The sequence below is a fragment of the Neolamprologus multifasciatus genome, chromosome 9 (genome assembly GCF_963576455.1).
Source record: "Neolamprologus multifasciatus chromosome 9, fNeoMul1.2, whole genome shotgun sequence".
Lineage (NCBI taxonomy): Eukaryota > Metazoa > Chordata > Actinopteri > Cichliformes > Cichlidae > Neolamprologus > Neolamprologus multifasciatus.
This window is the reverse complement of record NC_140447.1, coordinates 8552562-8580300: the sequence shown is the minus strand read 5'-3', so window position 1 is coordinate 8580300 and position 27739 is coordinate 8552562. Positions and strand designations below refer to the sequence as shown.

The 27739-nt window shown below is 42.4% G+C and overlaps 1 protein-coding gene and 1 long non-coding RNA gene across 5 annotated transcripts in view; both read left to right on the top strand.

Moving 5' to 3' along the window:
* The window catches only part of LOC146510978 (uncharacterized), a 29998-nt gene extending 3867 nt beyond the window's left edge, over positions 1-26131 (top strand). Inside the window, exon 2 of the long non-coding RNA XR_014876131.1 lies at positions 23-26131. This is a non-coding gene — a long non-coding RNA (uncharacterized LOC146510978). The remainder of the gene's footprint in view (positions 1-22) is intronic.
* LOC146510974 (partitioning defective 3 homolog) overlaps positions 1-27739 on the top strand; it is a 377572-nt gene that overhangs the window by 43863 nt on the left and 305970 nt on the right. The window lies entirely within an intron of this gene.

Sequence of the window (27739 nt, the reverse complement as noted above, 5' to 3'; positions counted from 1 at the left end):
TGATGTCCACCCATTTCTTGAGTAACATGTTTTGGAACATTTCTGATCAGAAAAAGCACGATGATGTCTCTTTACGTAGAGTGGACAATATTAAAATGTCACAACAGCAGAGATTATGTTCCTGTTTATCTTAAATAAATCCAGGCCTTTCCCTGCTAATCACAATGGATACAGGTATTAAGTGCATTTGGAAAGCTATGAAAGAGTTATTCATGGAGTTGGTGTGAGGGTTGATCTGTTTGATGAAGTATGGAGTCAGATCTTTGAGCAGTGGAGGGATATGAAGGGCTGACACAGACTTCTAAGCTTTACTTCTTCATCATGTTTGGTGCCTTTTTTCCTTGGTTTTCTCATTAAGGCTCATTTGTTTGTGCTTTTTAAGGAAACAATCGATTAGACAGGTTGTATCATAGATATTATTCTGTTGTCTTCATCTGCAAAACATAGAACTGCGTATGTGCATGCATCTACGCGACTGGAATTTCAATGTGAATGTGTGACTAAAGCATGAATGATCTCACTCCTTTCAAGTTTCGGTGGCTCTACTGTTAGGAGCACGTCATGTCCTCCCAACAGTGCTTTGTGTGTGTGTGTGTGTGTGTCTGTGAGTGAGTGAGTGATATCTGGCTCAGGTTCAGCAGTCAGATTATCATGCTGTGATTCATGTGAAGTCATAGAGCTGCATGCTGCAGCCTGCCCGTGTCCGCTCCATAGATCTTGATACTGATCAACAGCTTCCATTTCACATGCATGAGGTGTACGAGTGTATTTGTACAGCTGGGGTGTTTTTGGTTTTGTGTTGCACACATGACCCTGTTGCTGATCTCGGTTTGTTTCAAGTGTGAAGCTGAACTTCATGTCTTCAATTCTTCCTTTAAAAGTCATTCTGATACAATGATAGTGACGAGTTGGGGTTATATTTAGATTTTAGATGTTATTAAGATTACTCTATGACTGAAATTTAGGCTGAAGTCAGTAGTCAGATCAGTAATCTACTAACAATATCACTTGTATTTTTGTCTATTACTAATAATCTCTGTTATTGTACTATTATCTAGTATATTGCAGTAAAGCTAACACATTTAGTGGCTCATTTAAAATTGATAGCAGCTTCCACACTGGCTTTTTGGTGCACACTGCCACCACCTGACGGAAGTGTATTATGAGCAATAGGTTAGCAGCTACAAACCTCATTTTGATATTTCCACTGAAACAAATTAGGATCAGAAGACTGTGTCTTGAAATCACATCCAAACTGTTCATTTGCAGGTGCAAAAAAGCACAAGAAATGCATTTGTCTGTCTGCGCATTTATTGGCTCCCTGTGTGATTAGGGCTTTTTCCCCTTCCCCAGAAAAGGAAAAAAAATATAATAAAAACTAGCTACTCCAGTACTATGAATAGCAAAATAATAAGAATAATAAAGATAATTTTTGCCAAGTAAGTTGCTATTTTTAGCAAAAATAAGTAAAGTATCAACTTTTCTGATACCATGATGGTGTGGGATCTTTGCAACACCCAATAAAAACCTATTAATGTTTTCAGATGATGAACATATGATTGAAATATAATGGAAAAATAGCGTCTATTCAGAACAACAAAAAATTAGGTTACCCCTTTAGTATTAGTATTTATTTATCTAGTATTTATTCACAGCTTGTTTGTTATTTTATGGATTGTAATGCTAGCTAAACTGTTGCTAGCTAAAATGCTGCTAGCTAAAATGCTATTGCCATAACTCATCTTATTAACTTATCTCATTAACAGGTTTACCCTCGTTGGGATACTGAAGGATAAAACAAAAAGTGCAAATATGTTCAAATCAAAGGTTCTCATTTAGATTTTATCTGAATATGAAACACGTGAATGAAATGTGTAAATAGGGCCTTAGTTGTGCTGTTTATGTGCACTCACAGACCACTTCATTTGGTACACTGTTTGACTGCTAATTATTTGGCAGCCATAGCATTTGTAGATTTAGACATGGTCAAGTTAAACTGCTGAAGTTCAGCACTAGCATCACAATGGGGAAGAAAGGTGATTTTAAGTGACTTTGTGGTGTGGTTGTTGGTGCCAGTTGAGTGGGAGTATTTTAGAAACTGCTAATCTACTGGGATTTTCCCACACAGCCATCTGTATGACTTGCAGAGAAAGGTCTGGAGAAAAGAAAATATGCAGTGAGCAACAGCTCTCTGAATGAAAATGTCTTGTTTATATCAGAGATCAAAGGAGAATTGGTCTCTAACCAGATTCTTACTCTGGATGGCATTACCTTGGTCTCCAGTAACACTGTGAGGAACCTTGGAGTCATTTTTGACCAGGATATGTCCTTCAACGCACATATTAAACAAATATGTAAGACTGCGTTCTTCCATTTGCGCAACATCTCTAAAATTAGAAATATCCTGTCTCAGAGTGACGCTGAAAAACTAGTTCATGCATTTATTACTTCCAGGCTGGACTACTGCAATTCATTATTATCAGGATGTCCAAAAAACTCACTGAAAAGCCTTCAGCTAATCCAAAATGCTGCAGCAAGAGTACTGACAGGGACTAGAAAGAGAGAGCAGATTTCTCCTGTATTGGTTTCTCTTCATTGGCTTCCTGTTAAATCCAGAATTGAATTCAAAATCCTGCTCCTCACATACAAGGTCTTAAATAATCAGGCCCCATCTTATCTTAATGACCTTGTAGTACCATATCACCCTATTAGAGCACTTCGCTCTCGCTCTGCAGGCCTACTTGTTGTTCCTAGAGTATTTAAAAGTAGAATGAGAGGGAGAGCCTTCAGTTTTCAGGCCCCTCTTCTGTGGAACCAGCTTCCAGTTTGGATTCGGGAGACAGACACTATCTCTACTTTTAAGATTAGGCTTAAAACTTTCCTTTTTGCTAAAGCATATAGTTAGGGCTGGACCAGGTGACCCTGAATCCTCCCTTAGTTATGCTGCAATAGACGTAGGCTGCCGGGGGATTCCCATGATGCATTGAGTTTTTCCTTTCCAGTCACCTTTCTCACTCACTATGTATTAACAGACCTCTCTGCATTGAATCATATCTGTTATTAATCTCTGTCTCTCTTCCACAGCATGTCTTTTATCCTGTCTTCCTTCTCTCACCCCAACCGGTCGCAGCAGATGGCCCCGCCCCTCCCTGAGCCTGGTTCTGCTGGAGGTTTCTTCCTGTTAAAAGGGAGTTTTTCCTTCCCACTGTCGCCAAAGTGCTTGCTCATAGGGGGTCATATGATTGTTGGGGTTTTTCTCTGTATCTATGAAGCGCCTTGAGGCGACTTTTGTTGTGATTTGGCGCTATATAAATAAAATTGAATTGAATTGAGAATTGACAGATTGCTTTGAGGTGACAGGAAAGCAACAGTAACCATTTGTTACAACCAATGTATGCAGAAGAACATGACCAAGCAACATGTCTACAACATGATGGGCTACAAGACCACATTATCTCTTCTTGTGTCAGCCACAAACAGGACATTTACACTGAAAATAGAAGATTACAAAAACGATACCTTGTCTTGAGTCTTGATTTGTGCTGTGACATTCAGATGGTAGGATCAGAACTTGGCTCAGCCGACATGAAAGCATTGATTCATCCTACCTTATCAATGGTTCATGCTGGTGGTGATGTAATGGTGTGGTGCAGATTTTCTTGCCAGACACTTGGGGTTGAACATTGTGCAAACACAGCCTACCAGAGTAATGTTGCTAACAACGTCCATCCCTTTATGACCACTCTGTACCAACCTCTGATAGCTGCTCCTGGCATGTCACAAAGCTCAAATCAAACTGGTTTCTTCGCTGAATTAGGCTCTTGGCAATAAGTACTAAGATACAAACACAAGAAAAGTCAGTTGCAAAGAGGAGTGGGTAAACTCTGATGTAGCTCTGCCTTAGGGTAAACTGTGAAAAATTAATTCTGGTAGCCATCGAATTGCTGCTTCACAGCTAGAAATGACTGCGATGTAGGCACTTTATGCATACACCAGATGCCAGTGCGGCAATTAGAAAGGCTTCTGGTTGGAAGATGGCCTTAAGTAAGAAATTCACAATATGGGCCTGATGAAATGAGTTCATAAAAGCAGGAAATGTCTGTGATATGGCCAATTAAATGAAATTAGATTCAACTTAAATGCTCATTACAGGGAAATGAGTCTACTACATTAGCGATTACAATGTATGGTCTGTCAAAATTGTTGTGGCGCTAGACAAACGTATTGTCTGATTACCGACTACAGAGTTCTTTGAGCTAAATGGTGAATCAAATGAATTGCAGATCAGGGAACATGCAAAACATGGGCCTGTATGTGCAATGGTTATGCTGAGAGGCAAATCCACTTTAATAGTTCACATCTCATGGGAGACATGAAGCTGCAACTGTGGCATGAAAGAAAGATGCTTACCTGGGATACTCAAGTACAGTATGAGCTCTCTCATGTCTGTTCCTACATTCCTCTTTATTACCTTTCAGCGCTTTAGTTCTCCAGCATTATACCTTTAGACTCGAGCCTAATGAAGAAATGAAGATAGTTCAAACGACGTTGTTCCCCTTGTCGCTTAAAGGCTGGCGCTTCATTGTTAACAGAGGTGAGACAAAGTGAGCCTGTCCCTGGGCTTAATGAGTGCAGGGGTGAAGGGTGATTCCTTAAGCCATTAACAGGAAAAAGTCATTATAGCTGAGGTACCTGAATCAGCAGTGTGGTGTTTTGTGTTTTACAGCAGGTGCATGCAGACGCAGAGCTGCAGGTATTGCAGTGACACTTGTGAACCACAAAGAGGCGCTCAAGCCTAGGTTATGGTGGTTCCCCCTATTGTCTGTATCCTGCCTGCTGCACACGTTTTTTGTTTTTGTTTGTTCCCAGGAATGGGTGGCGGCCTCAGAGTGACAGGCACATGGCATTTCCTAAAAGAAAAAGAGATGTAGCCTGACTGTCCAGACTTGACTGCTTTCTTCTTTTGTTGCTAATGTGTCCTGTTTATAATGAGTATCACATCCATGGTCTCTGTGGTTGAGCCCCTTGGACAATTGGCATTTTCTTGGCCCCTGAAGTTGGCATTGCCATGGCAACGCCAGTCGAGTGCCAAGTGGGCACCTGTGCTGGGTCGAGATCAAGCCGTGAGTGAAATTAGCCAAGGCTAAAGCAGGGTCCCAGCAGCTTCCCCTGGTAGCAGAGCGCTGCCAGGGGAAATCAAAGACTAATTACTCTGTTTGTCTGTGTGTGTGTGTGTGTGTGTGTGTGTGTGTGTGTGTGTGTGTGTGTGTGTGTGTGTGTGTGTGTGTGTGCACGAGTGTGTGAACAAGGCCTGTTTGTTGGCATACATTGAAGACTGTATGGTTGGACTGTCTCTGAGATTCCAGACTTGCACTAAGCTGCATTTATTCTTCTCTTTTTCTGGACATCTTGAGTTTAGCTGATGTTGTGGTTAACTTGACTTGTGCAGTACTTCATAAAAGATTTAAGAATCCACGGAGACCAGTTTGATTTTTGCAATGGAGCATGATAAAGTTTCCTCTCTCTTTGCTTTAAAAGTAGAGGTTAAATGTCCAAACGTGCACGTGGCTTTGGCTCAGTTTGTAGAGCACGTCGGCCAATTTGGTTTGGTGGTTCGATCCCCAGCTACTCCATATCAAAGTGTCGTCAGGTCCAAGATGCTGAAACTGAAGTTGCCCCATCCTTGGAGTGTATTCGTGTGAATGTTAGAGGCAGCTGGGTGATGGAGGCTTGTAGTAAAACTTGCTTTGAGTGCTCAGTAACAGAAAAATACAGCTATGTAAGTACAAGTCCATCTTTTACTGTGATAATGTAATTCAATTCAATTTTATTTATATAGCGCCAAATCACAACAAAAGTTGCCTCAAGGCGCTTCATAGATACAGAGAAAAACCCAACAATCATATGACCCCCTATGAGCAAGCACTTTGGCAACAGTGGGAAGGAAAAACTCCCTTTTAACAGGAAGAAACCTCCAGCAGAACCAGGCTCAGGGAGGGGCGGGGCCATCTGCTGCGACCGGTTGGGGTGACTCCACAAAAACCAAACTCATGCAATGATCAATCTGAGATTTAGTCACAATGTGTGCTGTATTTATGAGTTTCCTGTGGCTACACTAAGGTTTGTGATCTGCGCTGAAACCTGACTCATTTCTGACGTAGTTATGTGTCATCAATGAGTTGGAGCCCAGATGCTGCCCTCTTGTGGCTTGACAGACTATCATCTTTCTTTACAGTTTCTCTGGTTCTCTGTGAACCACCAGGACCTGTTTCTGCTTTGGAAAAACAGTAACAGAATATATTAAGCTGATGCATAACTCCACAGTGATGTCAAGATCGAGGCAACTAGTAGTTATATACTTTTGTTTTATCTATGTTACTGCTGCTAATGAAACTAGCATCACAGATACGTCTCCTGGCTAGAGTAAAGTCCAAATGTCTTCTTAATCATAAAGACCATAAAGGAGCATTCAATACCAAGTGAGACATCGTGCTCACACAAGAACTCACACCCAGAAATAGTCACACATACCCACACACATACATCTCCACAGACACACGTCCTGCCGCAGTCAGCTGTAATTAGCCTGTAAGGACCCAAGTCAGCTCTGCGTCTTAAAAGGCTCAGCGCGCTGGCGGATTTTTATCCTCACCTCCGCTGCTCCGCTCGGAGGCTTGTGGGCGGCAGCAAGCAGTTTTTCATTTCATTTTCCTCTGGGGCTTTGGATTTATTGTGTGCTCGTGCTTGTTTATTTGCTTCCTAGTTTTTTAAACTTCACTTACTCGGGAAAGATTTGTCGAGCGCCGTTGTAATTTTTCAGAAACGCCGTCCCTCTCAGTTATGCGGCCGTATTCCCTCGCTGTGATGAGATGCCCATTGCAGCCGCAGTCTTTGTGCTTATCGCGTGCAAAAAGACATCCGAAGTGAGGAAACTCTCCGTGTGCGCTGTTACACTCAGGTACATACATTAGTTACAGAAACCAGCAGGTTTACTCATCTCTTCTGTAGCAAGAAGACTGTTTACTACATGAGGCCTTTTATGTTTTCATTGCTCATTTTGCGCTGATTAAAGGGCTACACCGTGTCCTTATTTTCTGACAAGCTCCTCTAGATGAATGATCATAAGAAACTTGAGCTTTTGGGCGGTTGTTTTTGGAAGGGCAGCTTTTGTCTGGCTGATTATTATTTGTTCAGCACGGCATAGGAGACAATCCAGAGCAGTTCTTTGTTTGCAGAGTAATGGAAGAAGCGTTGTTCTTATGTTTTTCTAATACTGCAAGTGCCATCACTGCTGTGTATTTTGGCATCTTGTGAGCCCATGTGGGCTAAGTATCTAAAGCGTGCAGATTGTTTTCTGTAAAGTAATGCTTTAAGCTGGAAATTGGTCTCACATCTGTGCAAAATCACAGTAGTGCCCAGCCCAGGTTATCCTATAAAGTGCAATGCATTTTGAAATGGTAATGCATATAATAAAATAGGGTTTTTCCTTTATGGATTGGATTCTCCAAGTTTTGGGAATTGATTTGCAGTGACCCCTCTCTCTGAGGGCCCAAAAGGAGCCAAAATCATTGAATCCCCTACAGGATTCAATGGTTCAGGTTTTTCCTTTAATTTGTCATCAGTGTTTTTAGTAGCTAAGTTGTAGACAGAATGTCATTCCAAGGTTGCGTCTGCTGTACCGAGTCCAGTGTGTGCCAGATGAGATGAAGTCTCTCTGTCTGACGAACCATTTTCATGTATTGATGTGGAACAAAGGTCATGTTGTGGTTATGAAGCTGAGGTAAGGTAATACAAGTGCATGAAAGCCCAGCGAATCTGCTGAAGCTGCTATTTTAGACATGCTGAGCCACCAGTATGGATGGCGTTAGTCCGTTCTTGTTGACAAAAACACAGCTTCAGCTGTACGGCGTATGCAGCGTGACATACACAACCCTGTGCCTGGGGTAAGAATGTTATTGCTCCATATTGCAAAGCAGCAGGCAACTCCTCCATCTTCCACAGTGGGTTTCTTTAAAACTGGTAAAAGTGGGTCATGTCACCGAGTCTGTTTCTCAGCTCAGAGGAAATCCAGCTAGTCATGTAGGTGTCTTTGATTTCTCCAGAGTGACAGCTCCCCTACAGGAAGAGACTTTTGCCGATGCGCCAAATTGCTCCTGACGTTGCGTCTGCAAGCCCGAATACTGTCTGGAAATGCCAGGCCGTTTAACCAAAGCTCTGGATAGGCTGTGCCAAAGCAACCTCTGCTCTCGAACACGCCTGTGTAGAAAATGATCCTGAACACACACACATACACGCGCACGCTCTCATCCTTGAGCTGTGTATGGTCGTGTGTCACGCAGGAAGATGTTGGTTCTGGTTGACAGCTGTCAGGGCTGCTTTGCTTTCAGTGTCTGGACACTTTGCCAAACAAGCCTATTATCTGCAGCGGCAAAGTCTTGTGGAGGGGCCCTGGCATTGCCCCAGGGGGCTGATTTGGGTCAGGCGCCATGAGACAGGCCCTAAACAGAGGTGACAGATACAGGCAACCCCCCTACTGGGATCCTGCAGGCCTCTCAAAACCCCCTGGAGAGATGTTCCTAGGAGCACTAACATAACAAAGGAGTCGATTTTCTCTGTTATGTGGCGAGCGCTGCACCCGCAAGGCCCACTGGCATGAGCCAGTGTGAGGTATGGGTTTGGTTTCTTTGCTTTTTATCTTTATTGCCTCATTATGTGGCTGTTGTGAGTTCGGTACCATTTCAGAGAAAAGCATCGTCTCCCCACGCGAGCCATTTCCACCTCACCTCATGGGGGCAATGGTGCATTCTTCGTGCGGCTCTATAGGCTATGATTGCCAGCTTGAAAACGACTTACACAAAGTCAGAACGAGTTCAACAGAAACCACAATCTTAAACAGAAAAGTTTAATCTACCATCAATTGCTTATTTTGAATATAGACCTATTTCCCTCTCACCCCGCTGCTTCTCAAGTCCTTGTTAAACCAAGCGCGTGTCTCCTCTGCATGACAAGTAAGCCTCTGTAGCTTTTGTCTCAAGAGTCTCCAGACCGTGAGTGGCTGTTTTCAACACTTGACTACTTCTCTTCAGAACCATATATAATTACCCCCACAGATCCAAAGTCACTCCAAGGTTGTGTCTGAAAATTGGCTTTCAAATAGACTCGGAAAGGCAAAGCGCTGTTTCTTAGACTGTATTAATTTATTACAGGGTATATGACATATACCAAGCTACTTGGGATTTTGAGCGCTGTGTGGATTTAAATATTTTAGTAATTAGTATAAATGTGCGTGTGGTCTGGAGGCTAATGGAAGAAGGAAGAATTGGTAAAGCACATGTGCAAACACAGCAGCTTTTACCCCGAACCACCGGATACAGAAGCTTGTATGAGCATGGTTGACATATCTGAATAAGTAAAGAAAATATGGACAAAGTATAAAGAAGTAGAGATAAAAAAAAATAATGAAAAAATGGGACGAGAGACAAGAAAAGCATCCAGAGGAAAAGATGCTAAAAAGTGTGGAGCAGGCATCGCCACAAGCTAAGCCGAGTCTGGCGCTGGCGGTTGGCACCGCACCGAGCTGAAGTTGACACTGGCACGGAGACGGAGGGAGGCGATGCCAGGGCCGGGAAGCTAAGCCTGGTTTGGAGAGCTTTAGACAGGCATATTGTAGCAGACAGAAGACTGAATCCCCTCTAACACCATGGTTGTGTGCTCTCATTGCCTTGTCTTCTCGTGAGAAAAGGCTAAAGACCTCTTCAGATTATGTCCCGTTCTGCTAAAATACTGAAGGCTTACAGACATGCTGAAACGCTACGGGCTCGTCTGCTCCACAGCCGCCGGTCAGGGGGATTTGTCTCTTTGCTGTCCCCGTTGTCAGAGAGCTTTTAATATCATTAGTTAATAAAAGTCCATTCAAACAGCAACTGCATTGATTAAATTTGTGATATTAGCCTAATCTTTGGTTTCTTTAACAGATGTATTGCCTTAATTTTGTTAAACTTGTATAATGACAATAAAGAATCTTGAATCTTTCTACCAATATAAAAGAAAGCTAAAATAAGTTTATGTTCTTTGGTAAAGCATAATGATCAAATTTAGTCAGCAAGAGCTGTGAACAGGAGGACAATAAGTCACCTCAAACTAATCTGGAAATTTCTATTAGAAAATTCCAGATCCGTCTTATCTGGAATGTTCACAATTAGCTCTTTTAAACTATACAGGACCATGTAAGATTCGTACATTTGAACATTTTATCATCTGTTTGTCGTCATCTCTTTCTCCTCCACCCATCCTCCTTCCTCCTCACCTAGATCTTCATCTCCTGTAACAAAGTCATGGGTCTAACACAGGAAAACATACACAAAGATTCTTATTTATCCCTGATGTTGTTGCAATTATATTTTTCAGCAGATCAACCCTACCGTATCCGAACAGCCGAAAATGAGTTTGCTAAACAACAACAACCTTGGATGCACCTCAAGCTTCAATAATGCTAGCTAACAGTAGGGCTGCCACAAACGATTATTTTGATAGTCAACTAATCAAATCCATTGGACGTAAAACGTACAACTTATTGCACCAGCAGCATCTGCTCTTATATAACTATCATTAGCTTAAAGCTTTACGTGTTTAAGGTATGTGCTAACTAAAAATAAAGACAAGATGTTAGTTTATTAAATTTTAATGAAATTTGCAGATTGTTTCGGTGAAGTTTAATAAACTCCTTGCTATCTAAAATATAACGGGACACCGGAGTATATTCTCGAGCATCTCACACTTCTGATAATCAGCTGTCTGCTTGACGTTTGTTCAGCTGTGTAAAAACTGTAACTTTAATCTCAGCCAAACCGATTTACTCAGGAACAAATAAAATACTAAAAAAAAAGCCAAACAATAACATTTTTAAGTTGTCTAAGTGACGTATATCTCATGTTTTACTGAGTAGCGAAAGACGGCAGTGGGTTTGAAAACGATTTGCCGGGAGTCCGGTGTTCTCACGGGCTCTAGTGAGCCTTGCCCCCGGCTAGCTATCGAGCTAGTGGGTAACAGACGTCTCCGAAAATGTCGGAGCGCTTTTGAAAATATGTGGTGTCTTGATAAACTGAGCAGATATTTGAGGTTTACACAGTTACATTCTCGCCTGAAAATATGTTAAACGTTTATTTTGTGACCCAGAAAGAATAATAAGAGTAATATTAAAACTAACTAGCTGCTGCCATTGTTGGAAACTGAGCAGGGCTGCGCTATGAATTCTGGGACACAGCTTCTTCTTCTTCTTCGGGGTTTAATGGCAGCTGGCATCCTTGTACATGCAGTGCTGCCATCTTCTGTTTCAGTCCGTTATTACACTCTTAAATCCTACTACTTGTTCCTGCGTCTTTTGGGATCTTACAAAGCTTCAAACGAAACGTCGACTATTAAATCAGTCGTCGACGATTTTAATAGTCGACGTAATCGTGACTAGTCGACTAATTGTGGCAGCCCTAGCTAACAGCGGCAAAAATAGCAGCGTGTTTGTTTTCTCTCCGTTTTGGCCTCCCGTCCACACTGAGACGGCGTTTTTGGTCAAGGAAAACGCAGCGTTTTGAAAACGCTCTCCAAAGCAGATACATTTGAAAACGCAGTTTTCGCGTCGCAGTGTGGACAGCAAACCTGGAGCCTTTTCGTAAACGATGACACATTTTAGTCATGTGATGCAGTCATGTGACCAATTAAAGTAAGATAGCAGAGGGCATCATACAGCAGTTGCTTTGTTCGCTCTCAATTTTGACAGCCCAATTAAAGATTTCAGTCTGTACATGCTCCAGATAGCTTTTCTTCAAATTCTTTAATTCTCGATCACTTTTACAACTTTGTACTTTCTTGCTACTCGCAGCAACAACTCCACCTCATTTCAGTCCATTTAAAAAAGTCGGTGCTTTTCCTCAACATTTTGCAGCGACGTTTCAAAGAGCCGGAAAGCAAATAAGCAGCAGACAGAAATGAGGCAGGTCCAGTCATCTTGCGTTTCATGCATGTACTGGAACGTAAGCGTTTTCAGCCGTTTCAATGTGGACACACAACTCTGTGAAAACCACTGAAAACGATAGAGTGAACCCGGAGCGTTTTCAGACGAAAACGCCGTTTTCAAATTTACCCGGGCTAGTGTGGATGTAGACTTAGTTGTGGACATTCCACACGGTGATCTACAGCTCAAAACAGGAGATGACGCCGGCCAGATTATTTGAGGTGATTCGGAGGTAAAAATTAAAAATATAACAAAGTAATTGTCACACATCAATGTTTTATTCTTGATTTATTGCTAAGTGTTGGTATTATTAAAATATGTTCAAATATAGTTTGTACAGAAGTGTTTTTATATCGTTACGGGGAAGCGAGTAAATAACCTTCAGTTCTGACATAATTGAATCTGCTTTAAAATTCTGTGTCTCCAGCTTCAATTAACAACTCAAAGGGCTCTTTCTGGGTTTCGGGGGATTGGAGGTGGTTATTGTTTTATTCATGACCATCATCGTCACCATATTTGTGAAAAGGAAGCTGGCAACACTTCTATTTAAAAGTCTTTTCATGTCACCAAAACTTGTTAGACCCGGAGCCAGTTCCCACCTCCCTGGGGCCCCCAAAGCAAGCCCGCGAGCCATGAAAACCATTTGCCACGGGGCTGGTTGTGGCTCACGAGATAAAGCCAGTCATATTGGCTCCTCTAGTCTCCCCTTCTGAGCTGCTTTTTTTTAAAAAAAATAAATGCTGTAGCCTAACTAATAGAAGTATTTCATTCTTACTTTTTGTCAGGCACAGCATTGGTAAGCAAAGCCGTGGATGAAGTTGGCAAGTGAGCCCGACGCAGACAAAGAAATGCACTGCCCAAACTGGTTAACCAGAGGGACAGACTAGAGACGTATGCTCTGCTCCTTAACATTGATGTTAGCTTGCAGACCTTAAACTTGGATTAACCTGAAAGCTTTCTCACACGGCAGTCTTTTTTAATTTCCTCTTCTCATGTGACGCAGGGCAGTTTGCTTCATTCGTCACTGAAGTTGTAAACATGGGCACTTGTTTTAAAACGAAGGGGGTTCGGGGTCCTTGCATAATTTGAAGGTCCTATGGAACTTGTGTAGTCAATGCAATGGGGTGCTTAGTTGTAAACTCTCGTGTTTTTACTTTTTTTTTTTTACATTTCTGTTCATTTGGCTCAAAATATACCAACAAAAACATGCAGGTGCTGCAGCTAAGTTTTTTATTTCTTCTTTCATAGCTCGATACCTAATTATGGCTTGAATAAAACTCTGAGAGAGTTTCTTTTGAACCCTCTTGCTTCTAAGAATGTTTCTATCGTACTGATGCATTTTTGTTTGTTTTTTTAGCTCTATGGATATAACTAAATTTTACTTCAGTAACACTTATCGGCTAAAAATATCAAATACTTGCTGGCTAGATTTACTCATTTTTCTTCAAGCTCTACAAAATGTAATCTAACAAGAAAACTATTGAATAGTTATGCGATTGCATACCTGTTATGTATGCAATTATACAACTATACACAACTGAATTGATACACAAGCATTGATGCAGACTCTGGGAGTTAATGATGTTCGGCTTGGACTGATTGATTGAGGGGTCGATCCAGTCTATGGCCATCTTTTCTACTTGTATCCGTTTATAGTGAAAACAACACATTAAACAACATTGCAAAGCATGTTGGGAACTGGTTATTGCTTTTTCTTGATATCCAACAGGCTGCTGTTGTGTGTGTTCAGTGATCTTTATTTGATGATCTGTCTTATGCTACTTTACTCTGTATTCTATCATTTTATTTTTCTTGTGTTACATCATCCTTTCTCTGCCGTTCCTTATTCCACCAACGCCCTTTTATGGGGATTTAGGGAAGTCACAGAGGGGAAAGAAAAAGAAGAAACCCCTGAACCTAAACACCACAGGAACACAGAAACGCTGTGGGTTGACGGAGCAACTTTTGTTCAATAAAACCTTCTGGGGAAAGCGTAGATTGCACATTTCAATATTTCATCTTCTGTGTCTCCTCTACCAAATCAGCCGTGAAATGCAGACGGCGAGTGTGCTGTTCCAGTCGGCATAAACGCGGCACACACACCGCCTCCCAAGCCTTGTTTAAATGGATGAGACGTCATGAGTGTTAAATAACAGAGGCACACTGCCACAGTCTGATATGGTGGGGTTAATCTGCTGAAACACATATACAGACACAGTGTAGGCTGTATATTACAAACAAGCCAATGCACACCCGATGAGTGCTGTTCACACCCAAACCTATAGCCATGGGAAGGCAAGCATACATCCAGACACGCACACACACACACACACACACACACACACACACACACACACACACACACACACACACGCACACACACACCAAAAGAGACCACCTGTCAGTGTGAGCTGAACGCCACAGGCAGCATCACCTGCTCGGAGGAATAAAACTCTTTGATACTCATATCAACCTCCAGCTCCGTGCACAATCAAATACCTCTTACTTTGCTTTTTCTATCTCTCTCTGTCTCTCTCTGCCCGAAATAATAATCACACGACATAAAAGTGGCGCGCCGAAACGCAGCATCAGGAGAAGTGTTTGCGCTAAAGAAAACACAGCAGTTTTTTCTGGAGCTGAGCAAATTGCTAACTGTGGAGGGGGGTGGAGGTGTGATTTCATGGACATGGACCATGTTAAAACTATATTGCACCACACATGCAAACACACACAGAGATGTGAGAGGCCATAGAAGGAACACGGTGTCAGGCTACGGGAGGGCGATAGGCCAGCGACTGTCCTGCCAAACTGCACCCCAGGCGGGCGAGGGCAGAACACTTTCATGATCCTCATCAACATCACAATTAGAAAGAAAGCAGAACCCAGCTGGTGAAACTGGAATTGCACCGATGGGGTTGACAAAACGGCGAAGAAAACTAAAAAAGAAGTAAAAATGCAGACACGCTAGAATGAATGGATATGCTTAAAATGCAAAAGACCATGTTAACACGATTTTAAAGGAAAAAAAGCTGCGTCTTAGCCTCAGATTAAGGGCTCTGCACGCTGCAAATGTCTCCACTGCAAGGAATTGTAGCAAGACAGTAACAGATTATTGAAAAAGCAACAAAAACACACATCACAACGTGGGGAAAAGTGAAATGATCTCATATGCGTCAGCGATAAAGATGCATCAATCAAAATGTGTCTTGGCGAGCCACTCTTCCCCCTGCTTTGTCCCAGCCTTTAACACAGATATAGTGTAGCTTTCAGAGCGCTACAATATTGTACTTTATTGCACTTTGTGTGTCTCTGCTTTAAATCCTTCTCCTGATATGAAACGCAAGGTAAACGCTTTACTATTCACTTTGCAATTTATTCTGTCTCCCGAGTAGCGTGTGGCTGAATTGTTGCTCTGTATTCCCACTCTGCAGTAAAACTCATTTCCGCAGCCACATGACAAAATATTAACATCGTCTTCACAATGAAATGTCACTGTGAATGCTTTGTCAAACCGAAAAAAAAAGGGGCTGGTTCTCCTGATGCTCCGTTAAGCGGGGAACTCCCAGTGCAGCTTGCCTGGCCTCAGGTGCCGCACCTCTCGCTGCTAACAGGACTGCTAATTGGAGCGCTGCACCATTAGAGCACACACACATGTACACACATGTACAATAAGGCTAAGCCAAGCCAGACATCCCCCTTCCCTAGAGGATTGGGGAAGCGTGCATCTGTGGAACAAGTGTTTTCACTGTAAAGGTTTTTAAAGTCTGAAATGCAAACAAAGGCCACAGCAAGGACGCTCAACAGGACTAGTTTGGCTTGACAGGAGTGTGAAGGCTTGGGTTTCTTTTCCTTTCAGTCACTCCTCATCCTTTTATTCCACTCCTTTTCTTCCTCGTAAGAAGCATGCAGGTGACATGCTGAATAAAATATTAACATTAGAACTGTTATTGATGAAGCAACCTGGTTTTTGATGTGAGAAGTAAACCCGATCCTGCCAAATACCGGCGCCCACGCAGACTTTCCAAAGCTATTCTGTTACAGAGTTGTGAGTCGTTCCCAAAAACGTGCGTCCTATTTGCACGCTCCCGCTGTAAAGGTACAGCGGCGAATCAAAATATCACAGAGCTATTTTCTTTTGGTTGTTGTTGAAGGAGATGTGTTACACTCCTGTTGTTCCATGGGCCATGTTTGAATACGAGCAGGTAACACGTTTGCCGACGATGCTTTCCCCACGCATCATGAATTATTAGCATCCCGTCACTGTTGGCAGCACCAGTCATCATTGTTTCACTTATGAATAAAAGTAATGCGCCAGAACTGTGTCTTCTGTCTACCGGTTGTGCCCACGCACTGTTTGTGGTGTTGAATCTTGGAGGTCTTAAAGAGCCGAAGTGGAAACATTAAACAAAGCACGCTTGAATTTTTTTCCCTACATGTCTACATTAGAATAAACTTCAATCAGTGATGCACAGGAGGTGAGCTATGAAATGTTGCTCAGTAATGAATTGTTGGCAAAAGAGATGCCTGAACTTGGCCTCCTGCTTAAAGAGTAGTGAGCTCGGTCATGACACACAAAATGCTGAATTAAAAAAACATTTAAAAAGTCATAAATGCAACTAAAAACCACTTTGTATGATCATAACTTTAAGTGGCGATATTGGATCGATCGCCATCCTGAGATAACGTTAGCTTGACAAAACTACCCCTTAATTCAGAACAAGCTCTCAGTCACACGAGTAAAAATAGGAAAGCAACTTCCTTCCATCTACAAAAACTTGGTGGCTGCCTGGCGATTGTATTGAATGTTTTTTCACATTGCGGGACTGATTGCAACTTGTGGTGAACGGTTGACCAGAACTTGAGGATGTTGTACAGTTATAAGGCAATTGCACTGGTGGGAGGCAACCTTTCTGCAAACAGTTGCAGTTTGACTCAGACCGACTGGATTGGCTCTTTCAGAGTTTGTCGAGGCTTTGCTAACATGTTCCCATCAGTCTGAATGGGTTTGTTTCAATAAGCACAACTTGAGAGGCTCAACTCAACAGGCTGCCAGCTGGTTGCATTTTGAGAGGAAATGTAATGGATAAATGTGAATTTTTCTTCCCTGTTTTTAGACATCTTCAATAATTATTCCATATGATCAAAAACAGATTGCTTGTAATTTTCAACTTGAACCAATTCAGTTGCAAACTGACTTTGTCTTATGAGAGCACTCGTGGCAGGTTTTAGCGAGCGTGTTGGTGTGCAGAAGTGAAGTGAGAGAACTCTGTTTGTTCAAATAAGATAAACTTTAACTTTGAGGACATCATTTGCATGAAAAAATTTAATAAATCGCAAGATACGTGCATTGCTCAGTATATTGCAAATTGTTAAAAATCACAATAATATTGTATTGTGAGTGAAGTATTGTGATTATATCGTATCGTGGGGTGTATGGTGATTTCCATCTCTCGCTCGGTTTAATGTTTAGTGCACAGGAAAATAAACCACAAGCAGTCTGATCTGTGTGGGCCGCTGAGAATTCATTTCTCTAATGCGAGGCTTGAACTGACTCACTTTTACTTTAGCGGGGTTTCGTACCACCTCACCACTTCACACTTAATATAACTGTCAATTTCTGCACAGTAACAAGCTGGCGTTGGGCAGTTCTTTTTATTATTAACCTTTATTTAACCAGGAAAATCCCATTGAGATTAAAAACCTCTTTTTCAAGGGAGACCTGGCCAAGATAGGCAGCAGCAGGTGTCTCACAGTTACAGAAATTACTCAAACACAGGCAGCAACAACACACATGCAACAATAAGTGAAAGAATACAAATAAAATTCAATAAAATTCAAATAAAAATAAATAAAAAAATCAGTTAAAATGACAATCAATCTAATTGAAACAGTTGCATGTTATGGACTTGGCCTCAAGGATTTGTAGTTTAGATTTAAAAGCACTTAATGAAATAAATTCAGTCATTTTCCTTCTGCAGTTTTTTCCAAGCCGAGGGTGCTAAATGTACAAAAGCTCTTTTACCAAGTTCAGTTCGGGCAAATGGAACAGAAAGCAACAAGTAACCATGCGGACGAAGAGAATACCGACCAGCATGTTTCATTACAAGCAGGGAACATATATAAGAAGGCAACAACCCAAGTATCGTCTTATATATAAAACTGTATAAATGAGAGTTCCTCCGACTTACCAAAGCAGGCCATCCTACCTGAGAGTATAACTCACAGTGGTGAGTTATACTCTGACTTCTGGTAAATGAGATAAATGAATGAGTTGGAGTTGGTTGGCCGGACCACACTCAGTTCATTTTGCTGTCCGATGATCAATACGGGATTGGAGAGTTTTTCCTACTTGTTGGAGAATAAGCAGTGTGACGATGATTTGAAGAAGAAGGGGAAGAGTTTTAACAGGAGCTATCAGAATTGGGTCATTACAAAGACACTCGGAGAACAAATGCATTAGGATGAGAAGATGTACGAGAAAATGCCATTTCATGTGTTCAGCTTTGGATGCTCCCTGGCTTATTAGGTATATTTTCAAAAACCATTTCCTGTTTGTGTTTAGTAATTGTTCGTGACATGTTTTTCTGCACACTTTGCCTGATCACATTTGTTCATGTGCGAAAAGTTTATCTTATTCACTTCAACAGGCTTGAATTTAATTCCAGCTGTCATAACAAAGCATCAGTGCGCAAATTGCTCTTTTTTCCAGCTCTCGGTTACACAGGAAGGACATACAGTGGACTGTACACACGGCTATAGAGTGGGCTGTTTGTGTGTCCTTAGAGGAGTGTCATTGGTAGGCCACACACAGTGTCAGTGAGTGAATCAGGCCTTTTTTTTTACAGTGTAATGGCCTTGAAACAAGAAAGCCAGACAGACTTACTGACATGGAACAATACAGAGTGTCACATGACTCCCTTCCTTGTGTGAAGACCGACATTTACTCTAATGCATGTGTACAGGACAGTGCTTCTGGCATAACAGAGCAATAATATCACAAAACCATCAGATGTGTGTGTGCTCGTGGCTGCGTGTACGCTGATGGATGAGTGTCTTCAGAGATAAATGGGTCCCTATTATTTGTGCCTTTTATAGGAAAACTCCCCGCTGACTTCCGAATGGAAGTAGCATGCAGTCTTACTTCACATGCACACACACACACACACACACACACACACACACACACACACACACACACACACACACACACACACACACACACACACACACATAGACACACAATCCTATAACGAGCTACAATTGTGGGGCCTAAGGCTGTGGCACATCTGTTGTAGGAGAAGACATAAGGCTTTCATGCAGGGACTCTCAAGATTCTCCATACAACACCACCACAATGTGCACACACTCACATGTTATACACACCCAGGCATGCTTGTGTGATGAATGAGCTTTTTAAAAAAATAAATACAAAGGAAGAAGGATTGTTGAGTGGTGAAGTGATGGGTCTTATGGCAATTTTAACTAAGAATCCCTTCTGGATAAAGCCATGGCTGCACACAAAGACACACTGAGACTTATTCTCCCAAATTGGCCCACTGACCTTCAGATACCCTCCATAATGAAGCCATACAGTTTTTACTATTCTTGACTTCAAGTGGGAAGACTAAAGGCAGGATAGAGACAGAGGAGGTTTGGATGAATTTTGCTGTCGAACCTTTGAATAAAAGCACGTCAGAAATAGGGAAAAAACACAAAGTGGAAGTGTTTTCAGGGAACAATAATGTGACAGACCAGCTATGGAAGTGACAAGCTAACAGTAAGTGGCCGATAGCATATCTGTATCTGCGGCATTGCGTGAATCGCACAATTAAACCACACAGTACCTGCATCTTTTGCATCCTGTGCTCATTTTAAGTGGCTCTCCTTTGCATGTTTTGGTTTCTGTCACTTGCGCAGCTGTTCCGTCGCATTATTGCGTCCCCTAAAACACTTCTGCTGTGTGTTGTGTGATTTAGTTATTTTTTCTATTCAACTTCCATTGTGTATTGTCGGAGTTCCTTAGTGTTTTGTGTAACATTTCTCTATTTGCTGATGTTTTCTTAAGTTGCAGTGCATTTGATCTCTCAGGGCCACCGTAGATTTTAGACATATCTATGATAAGCCCTATGTAAGCTTCTCAACCATTTACTGAGTCATTCTCACATTATCTTTGCCAACTTTCCGTCTCACCAAACTTTCTGTGACACATACCCTTACTCGTACGATCGAATCACATTAAAAACTCTGACACAGTTAATATAAGTAAGTGTCATATTTGTCTCGGAGAACATATTTTCTTGGTGTGAGCGGTGCATTTGCGAGCTGTCGTTATGCTCCCTCATGAGCTCTCATTACTCTGAAGGGACACTGGGGAATTCTTGAGCTATACCAAATATCTCCTTATTCCTCGCTGACTCTTTCAACTGTGGTAGGATCATGTCAGCGATTGCATGCATGAGACGTATCTTCAGCTCTCCAGGGTATCAGAGTGATCCACTGGCTGAAATGAGAACTACTGTTGCATTAATGATTTGAGTAGCTCCCCTTTGATTGCACCTTTTTCCAGCTGCAGCAGGGGGCACTGTGATGTCACCGTTGGAGCTTGTAGAGGGTTATTACAGAACAGGGTCAGATTCCGCTGCAAGCTGGAACCCTCATACTATACACCGCCAAGTCATTCAGCATTAACTTTAAAAATCCTGCACTTTTAAAAGGGGCTTCTTCTGATTATAATGGGTTGTATCCATTTGGCTGTGGAAATATTTAGATCGCATGCAGCTTCTTTCATCGGTTTTTCCATCACTGTTCCAAGTGCCTGTTAGCTCAGGCTGTTATCCTAAAAGGGAGTTAAATTAGGATTCAGTCAAGGACACTAGGAATATCACATTACGCTGGTGTTGAAGCACGCCTGCCTATTCAGACACACGTTGAAGACACGAGGTATTCAACAGTCTGCATCTGTAGATGTCCACAGATTCCTTTTGGAGCTGACCTCTTATCAAAGTAGTAGTAGCGCTCTACCCCTTGTTAGAAAGTTTGTCCTACAAATATACATACGACTGAAGTTGCAAAGTTAAGAACATCTGCAATCCTACAAACTTGACTAAGCTTGTCTGGGATGCCGAGAGCAAACTCTGCACTCACTGTTACTAAAGCCACGGAGTTACATGTGTAGTCCTCACGAATAGCTTAACAGGCATGAAGTAGAACCCGGCCACGCTTCCTCTCTCCTGCCATCACGTTGATGTGGAAAGAGAGGGAAGACTGTCTCTCTCCTGAGGCAGATGGGGAAGGAGAACCCCATTTATTATCCTCTGTCCTCCTCCTCAAACTCAGACGGTTGCCATACACCATCCGTGAAATGGCTCCAAATGGTTTGCCTTTGTCTATTGGCAGTGCTGCTGTTATGCTTTACATTAGGCCCGGCCTCTAGGGCTCATAGAAGTTATAAAGAATGTGAGTCATCCTGCTTTCTAGCACTCACTCTGTGAAGTATCTTAACAGCAGGAGGACACATGCACTCAAGCTTGGTTTTCGCTGTAGTGTGTGTGCACATATGTCGCTTTTCATCCAGAAAAATCCATTCTATGGTCTAGGAAGCATATGTATGTTTGTGTGTGTTCATATATTGGTTGAACTGTCATATCTTAAAAAGATAGCCAGGAGCCTGGCTGATCAGAAAGGCCTCTGCAGACTACTTTTCATCTAATGTGTAAATCTTGTTCATTGACTTTTAGAAGACATGGATGGGAGCACACATCACTTTTATCAGTCGCACGGATGCTTTGCACATCAGTTCTTCAACTCATCCCTTTTACTGTAAGACCGGTTTCTCCCTCCCTCCGCGAGGAAATCTCTACACAGCGTACTTTAGAAAACTTTCCCCACAACTACAGTACTTTAAAGCCCTAAGCCTTCCGTCTCTCCACTCCCACCATACACATCTTTGAAGCATTGCTCATTGGCAGTACTACACAGCTGCGAGAGCTTACGCAATGAAAGCCTAATGGGCCGGCGCTGGTTAACGTTCAGGCTTATGCTCCTGTTGATGAACTCGAGCAGCCATCACCGCTGTCTCTCATGCCAGCTAAAACCTGCATCGTGCTTGCGAGGTTTAGAGATGAGGAGAGCACGTTGTCAATAGATAAAGGGCGCGAGAGTGAGAGAAGTTGGACTTGGGAGAAACCTGTTAGTAGCTCTTTAAATTTACGCTAGAAACTCTGGAATAATGAACTTTGGAGGAAAAAGGCGCATGGACATACAGCAGATTTCAGAGGCAACGGATTTACCCTGTAAGGCACCTTCACGGTGTCAGTCAGGGTTACGTGTAGTCATTTAACCTCAACAGAAGCTGAGTCGTGCACCTTAGCATCTTAATGCCACTCAGGGTGACTGAGACTGAGTGGCATCTAGATGTAAAACATTTGTAGAACATCTCTGTGCTGACATGAAAGCAAGATTTATTTATTTTTTAAAGCTGTCCCGATTAAGGGCAGTCATATAAATCCAACTTGACTCAAAGTACAGCTCTAGTCATGCTGCACGGACATCTACTTTAGTCTGATGCCAAGTGTGAAAGCTGTTCAGCCATAAAGATGGCGTTGTACTTAATCTATATCGGCGATGGGGACGTGTTTTGTGACTTATCTGTGACCGTTAAACCCAATGGGGCTTAAAATTATCCTGGTGATGTAATGGTTGTAGCCTATGTAGTAACCCATTGACTCGTGTGTGTGTAGCCATACTTCAATGTGGGCATCCGTATGTGCAGAAATCAGTGGTATTGACAGTTGGCTTCCAGTAGGAAAATTGGACTTTATAGCATATACTAGTCTATAATAAGTGCATCCAAGGAAGGCCGTGTACTCATGGTAGTCCCTCTTTAAGTCCAGATGACAGGAAGGCCTTTATCACCAATCATCCTGCTGTCATCTTTCTAACAGCTGCTTTTAGTACTTCACATGATAAAGACGCTCAGTTCTCTAGATGACTCTTTTGTCCAAAATAAGAAAGTTTTTTTTTTTTTTTGTCGCCCAACCGAAAGAAGCCAGGACCTACATATTCTTGAAGAGAAGCAGCGGTATTTTGCCCACGGCGGCTGGGTTTTTATTGCCCTCTGTGTGAAGGGCTTATTGGAGGGCTCTTTTGTATGAGGGTGAATTTTACAGCGGACTGCGTGTATCGGCGTAATCGTAAAACTAAGTAGAGGAGACCTGTCTTTTATGGTGTCAGCGGTGGCCTGGTTTACCCCTGAAATAGGATTGCTGCGTGTGACTGGTACGCGTAGAAACCAGTTATAGCTCTGTGGTGTGAGGTAATAGAGCAAGCCTCCTCTGGAAGGGACTATTCGGTGAGCCTGTTGAATAAAACATGGAGCTGCGGGGTTTGTTTTTGTCTCGCTGCAATGTGGTGTTTGAGTGGCCTGTTAATTGTACATCACCACAACCATAAAGACCATTGCGCTCACCCGTGTGTCAGAACACAAACCAGACTGGGGCGATCGTGGCTCAAGAGTTGGGAGTTCGCCTTGTAATCAGGAGGTTGCCGGTTCGAGCCCCGGCTTGGACAGTCTCGGTCGTTGTGTCCTTGGGCAAGACCCTTCACCCGTTGCCTACTGGTGGTGGTCAGAGGGCCCGGTAGCGCCAGTGTCTGGCAGCCTTGCCTCTGTCAGTGCGCCCCAGAGGCGAGGCTGTGAATGTGTGCGTGGATGACTGGATATGTAAAGCGCTTTGGGGTCCTTAGGGACTAGAAAAGCGCTATATAAATACAGGCCAGGCCATTACCATTCACTTTAGTTTGTGAATATTTGTTACTGACAGCATACAGGAAGGAGACTGGAGGTGAATGGTAATGACTTCCTAAATACTTTGGAGTTTTATGCATGCAGTCCATGCATAAGCATACATGCAAGAGGATGGAGGGGATGACCGCACAGGGCTGTCAAAAAAAAATAAAATCAGGAGATGTTGCGACTGATGAAATCATATCATCAGGTTGTTGGTGAGCTACTTCATCAGCCAGATATAGTCTCATCTAAATGGAATGCAGTCATTATCACCAGTATGATTTACTCGAGATGTTCCTGCTGACAAGTCAAAATGTCAGCGGTGTGCTGAATAAAGTAGCTTTTACAGTAAATGTGCTCATGATGCCCCAGTGTCTTTCTTACCGTGCTGATGATAATGTGCAACGAGAGCACAATATCTAATGAAAAATCTTTGCAGATATTTTAATGCGGGGAGGAAAAAAAAGCTTCTTGCCCTTTAAGAATGTTTGTTAGGAAGCATTGACTGTTTGTATTAAGCGCTAGTTAAGAGATACTGGCCTCAAATGTGCACTCTGATGTTACTCAGCCTTGGAAGATCACACCCGATGGTCTTCTCACTAGCCGTGGATTGCTGTCGGCTTATGAGGAACTTTCAGCTTAATGACTGTGTCTGAATTTGGATCAGAAGGTTGTGTGTTCAGTGGATTTTCGTGTTATGACCATCCTTTTTTCAGTTTTGTTGTGCAATGGCTAACATAGAGTGTCTTTTTCTGGGGGTTTCCATGACGAATTAGAAATATGGTGGCACAGACAAGTATACCTGCAGGACTCGTATTTGGCAGTCTTTAATTCTCAGCTGTTCTGCATTTCAACTCTGCATCAATGGGAAAGTATGCAAGACATGTGAAGAGAAAGTCCTGTGGGTAACTTACGGGTCACAGTCCTCCCTCTTTTTATTCATTCTCTCTTTTGTTTTCATCTGCACACCCACACTGGAGCCTCTGGTACAAAGTGTCTGTTTCATCTTCCCATAAAATCAGTTTCTTTGTGTCTCTCAGGCAGATTATGTGCAGCAGTGTGTAGATGTCCAGAGGTCGTTGATGAGGTTATGGTCAGTGTATTAGCATGGAGCAGAATGGGGAATACTCCACACCTCATCTCTCTGCCCACACAGCCACTGATAGGAGGCTCATTATGCATCAAATGGTCGTAAATGGCCCTCAGACTGCCCGTCTTATCTGGATGAGCAGCTTCCCTCAGGCTCTGTGTAATCTGAGTGTGTGTGCGTGTGTGTTTACAGTAGTAGTATATGTGCTCAATGTATGCACTCTTGTTTGTGTCTTTCATACCTTGATTATTATTATTTTTTTGTTCTTCATGTTGTCATTGTACCTGTGCACCGTGGCCACAGTTTGTTTGCTTGCTTGCCAGCATAATTCATACATTTTTTGTATTTACGCATGTTTGTGCACGCACAAGCAAACGCTTGTTTACCAGACAGCTTATGTACTTGCAGCCCTGCATATCTAACCTCCCCCCCATCCCCCCTTACCCACTCTCCCCTGCATTAGCTCATGCTATTCTGATAGAGAGCTGTGATAACACACCCTATCACATCAAACAAGCAGAGAAGGGGGCTTGGAGGGAGAACTCCATCCTTCCTTCTACTCCTCACTCCCTCATCCTTCTTTTCCATCCATCCCCATGTTAAACCAATTAACAGTAATTACCAGGCCACCCCAAGCGCAGCTTCGTTCTGCTGGCTCCGCTGTTTTGTCCTCATCACTGCTCCCAACATGAAGGGAGGCTCCAAGATGTGTCTGGAAGCAGGTCATTACTGTTTATTAGCTAAGGGAGGCTGATTTCCCTTGATGGTCCCTGTAGGAGTGCGTTAAAGTTTGACTGTTTGGTCACACAGCTGAGTTTACACATCAGTTGAGTTTTATTCATATTGGGGTTTTATTCTCACTTAAAGCACAAGTGATTTCACAAGCTGCTGAGAACGCACTCTCATTTGATACTGGCTGTGGAGTCTTTGCTTTTTTAGGTGGATATTTGTTTAATGAGTTTCTTTGGCAATGCAAACCTCAGTGTGCCAAATTTGTAGAAACTGGTAGGTGCCAACAGGATGTTTCCTTAAAGGTGCAGTCTGTAATCTTTTTAGGTTATTTGTGTCCTCCAACAAATTGATCCATTCCCATAAACATATCATTAATGTATTAAAAACGCACACGAGTAGGTTTGCGGTTTGTAGAACCTGCCACGTTCCCCCACCATATTTGAATATAGTGGCCAGGAAGGATATCTACGTTCTGATGAATATGTTTGCCACACACGTAGTACACCAAAGGCAGAGAGAAAGACAAGTTATTCACCTGCTGTGGAGGAATTTTTTTAATTTGTGACCGCACCACCTGCACACTAGTTATACAGCTAGTTATAAGCTAACAATTTTAGGCTCAAGTATCCTAAAAATCACGTTCCCTCCAAAGACCAGTTTGATTACATTATCATATTGTATGCAAGTTATTCATTAGTTTATTCAGAGTCCAACAATGACAAAGAAGCAACACTGGTGAAAACACAGGCTAACAGCAGCTAGCACATCTACGGAGGCTAACAGCAGCTAGCACATCTATGGTGGCTAACAGCAGCTAGCACATCTACGTAAGCTAACAGCAGCCAAAAAGCAGTGCTTACCAACAGTTTACCATATGTTTAACGACTCAGTTCAGCGTTGGTTGGTCAGTAGTGAGCTTCTCTGACTCACCGACCAATATCAGACACAAAGTTTCACATCCTCTTTGAGAGTAAAGAAAGGTAAACGCTTCTCACGCAGTTGACTGAGGCTTCCACTCTGAATGGAGACTGCAGGTTCAGTCTAAAGGGAATGTTTTTGATCTCTCTTGGCTGACTAAAACATTGTCATACAGCAGCCACCATAGCTAGGAATATGCACTTATACTGGGAGGGGGTAAGAAAACAACTCAGACGACTGGAATCTGAAATTTACTGACATCTAGCAGTGAAAAAACTTTAGACGCTGTAACTTTAAGAAAATGTTGGATTAATGGGATAATAACTGTATGAGGCAATGATATGCCCTTTTCCATCTGTGTGAAGTGACCGACAGCACTAGGCTTTAACATAATGTGTACAATGATATAAAAATGCTGAACTCAGCACAGCAAGGTAATGACAAAACAAGCCAAATGCAGACATATTTGTTGGTGATGGATTGACTTGCACTGTACAAGTAGTTTTTCATACAGCAGAAAAATGAATGGGAATCATTGGCTTCCTCTAAAGATTGCAAAATGAGCTCTGATATCATAATCTGTGCTGAAACTCTGCAGACTCGAGATTCCTCTGGACAAAACTAGGCTGTTGTGCTGTCTGTAGAGCGTGTACAGTGGTAAAACTGTAAGTTGAGAGATGTAAATTCTGTAATCGTGTCATGCTCAAAGCTGCGCTTATTATGCAGAGCTGATGAGGTAGAATTTACCTGTCACAAAATTAGGAACAATTTAATGTCATTTCATAGTGACACAAGTGGTTGGTAGTTAATATTCAAATGAGCCGGTCCACGCTGTGCGACACAATCATCCGGTCACAGATCACACATTACCCCAACAATGACACTCAATCAATCATGCTTAGCAATTTGCCTAACCAGTAATCACATATATGCTGATTCCCAAAGTTTACTTGAATACATATGAGTCTCTCCCCTCCTTTTTTTCTCTCCATGTGATTAATGGAAGCTGTTTCAGGTTGTGGCGGTGTTGAAATTGGAAGGCGACGAGGTTGCAGCCCTGTCACTTACACCGCTGTCACATCCTGTGATGAACTGGGGTGACTTCTTTTTATTTACTCAAATGATTATGAGCAGACATATTCCCACACTACTCGCATAAACACACAGACGTGCCCCCACCCCCCTCCGGCTTCTGAGGGAGCATGAT